Source organism: Lathamus discolor, chromosome 1, assembly GCF_037157495.1.
Source record: "Lathamus discolor isolate bLatDis1 chromosome 1, bLatDis1.hap1, whole genome shotgun sequence".
NCBI lineage: Eukaryota > Metazoa > Chordata > Aves > Psittaciformes > Psittacidae > Lathamus > Lathamus discolor.
The window spans coordinates 21,323,384-21,325,927 of record NC_088884.1 but is presented as its reverse complement, the minus strand read 5'-3'; the positions used below and the strand labels follow the sequence as shown (position 1 = coordinate 21,325,927).

Sequence of the window (2,544 nt, the reverse complement as noted above, 5' to 3'; positions counted from 1 at the left end):
GCTCAAAATCCCAAAGATAGCTCAAGCATCTGTGTGTACCAGCAGGTGTAGTCACTTGTAAAACCACTTGGTATGAATGGCTTGCCTTACAAAACATTCCTGCCACTGCTGCAACTGAGTCCTTGCAAGTCAAGATGTTCATAGGCATATCCTGGTTTCAGCTGTAACAGTTATTTTTCTTCCCAGTAGCTGGTGCAGTGCCGTGGTTTTGAAGTTTATGTCCAAAATTTCTTATTCATTTTTTGAGATTACCACCCTTCCCACAGTTTTGTAAACCACTTTGCTGCATGTTTTAATGAAGTTAAGAGCCAGCAGTGCAATTGTACAATAAGAGTGGTCTCGAGCTCTGATTTCAAGAATAAGGGCATACAATTTGGAGGAAAATACTGAATCCAAGCTACAGCTAGGCTGTGAAGACTATGCATTTTGCACATGACCAACCAAGTAAGGGCTGACAGGCAGAAAGGCAGTTTTCAAAGCACACCTCAGCAGTAACTGATAATGTGAGCATTCCTGAGCAAATGAAGTGGGTGAGTTAAAATCAAATTTATTTATTTGAAGTCTGAATTCATGTGCTTGGCTGGGTTCTAAAACGAAGTCTCTCACACTGTTTCCTATTTAGCAAATCCTTTTTTGGTGCTTCACCGCTGCTGTCAAATGCCAGCTAAGACCCAGCACGAGTACTGTGTCTTCTCCAGAAAATCACCTGTTTCAGCTGAAGCAGAGAGCACAGCTACGATGTCTTGGTGCTACTCAGCTCACTTTTTCACTACCTGAGACCCCTGTACAAGGAAGACATTTTCCTTTGCTCCAGTACATTGTAAGCTGTTGGCAGAGGTGTGACAAGCACTTCCCTATGTGTGTAATTAATCTTGACAGAGGGGAGTCAAGACATGGTATCAGTGACATTTGACAGTCCCTACTGCCTTGTATCTGTGATTAATGTCTGACTTCATAGTTAATGCTGGAAAAGAACGTGTGTAGCTGAAATTTCTGAACCAGTGCCTAAAGCACAAAGATATTTTTTGAACATGCTCTCTAACAGTCTTCTGCTGCTAGTGACTGTTATGGAAGTTATGGAAGACTGTTAGCATAGTTATGGAAGAGTCTTGCTGTGTTCTATCTTCTTGAATGTAGGGGAAAATCTGACATCTCAGGAACTGTCCTAGAGCAGCAGGCAAGCATTTCAACCTTAGATGAATCATGGAATTTTCTGTATTCACATGCTCAAGAAGATGTCTTGAATGCTCTCATGCTTTCTTGGTGCTGCAAGTTCTTCTGCCTTTCGGATAATAGTTAATAAATAACTTGCAACTTTAATTTTGTAACTTGCATCAGTCAGTTGGTAAATATGCTAAGCATCATTTTATTGGGTAAGGTTTTGTATGAGAAAGAAAATGAAAAATCTGATGCATTGATGTATGAGGTCCTGAAATAATTGTCAAACAAACTGATCAGCTCCATCCTAATAAACAGTATGTCCTTCAGTCAGCATTTTAAGCATTAGCAGAAATTTACTCCTAGGAAAATCCCAACAACCTCATATAATGTACTTCCACTGTAATGTTAAATTTTGTTTGAACTCCATAGGGTTCAGTGGTTTTGCACTGTAGTTAGCCTTAAACATAATCTCACGTATCTGCTTGCCAGCATCTTGGTGTCACAAGCTAGCTGTTTGCATCCTGACAAAGAACTTGAAGTTAACCTGTCCTCATTGTAGAGTTATGATGCATGACACGTTGTAACTGCTGAGGAGACATGATGAGGTGCTTGGCTGTTTTACAGTTCATTATAAAAATACTGACTGATGCCAATTACACCTGCCTAGAGACTGTTGTTTCAGTTTAGACTGGTGCCAAGGGATTTGTGACCATGAATAAACAACTGTTCTGATGAGATTGTCTGAGTGGCATCATTTGGACTGTTTCATCACCAAGCATTTTGTGTGAGACAAACATATCAATATATTAAAATCCTGCAAATATTTGTGCTTTGGCCTTTCCATGTGCTTCCACAGGTGGGATAGTGAGTGATAATGAGGAACCAACTTTTGAAGAAAGAAGCAAACTGAAGAATATTCAGTCAAAAGTATGTAGAAATAAATATATGTGCATTAAGCAAGACTAATGAAAATTTAACAAGCCATTTATGGATATTTTTACCTAGAAAACTAAGAATATATTTTTCCTTGATGATAGGTATTATCTAGGTTTGAAATTAGATTATCTGTTTTGTTTGTAATGCTGTCATTATTCTCATCCTGTAATAGTTTTAAATAATTTCAGTATCATGCATTTCCATGACTCAAATTTCAGCACCTATCTTAGAATCATAGAGATAATTTTATCATAAAATTGATAAAACTTCAGAGGAAACTTCTTCCTTAGTTTTTTTTTTTTTGCACATTGAAATATTGAAAATAATTTTCCATAAGTAGGTACAACTTCAGATATACATGCATATACATTTCAGCAAGCATTAGCAAAGATGATACTTCAAATCTCGATATGAAATGATAAATGAAAAACAGTGATTGCAATTTAT

The 2,544-nt window shown here is 37.4% G+C and overlaps 1 long non-coding RNA gene across 1 annotated transcript; it reads left to right on the top strand.

The window, feature by feature from the left end:
- The first annotated feature begins 296 nt into the window (after window positions 1–296).
- LOC136007076 (uncharacterized) lies at window positions 297–1,896 on the top strand. Its single transcript, XR_010609458.1, has 2 exons — window positions 297–530; window positions 623–1,896. It is a non-coding gene; the product is annotated as an uncharacterized LOC136007076 (long non-coding RNA).
- Window positions 1,897–2,544: the final 648 nt, after the last annotated feature.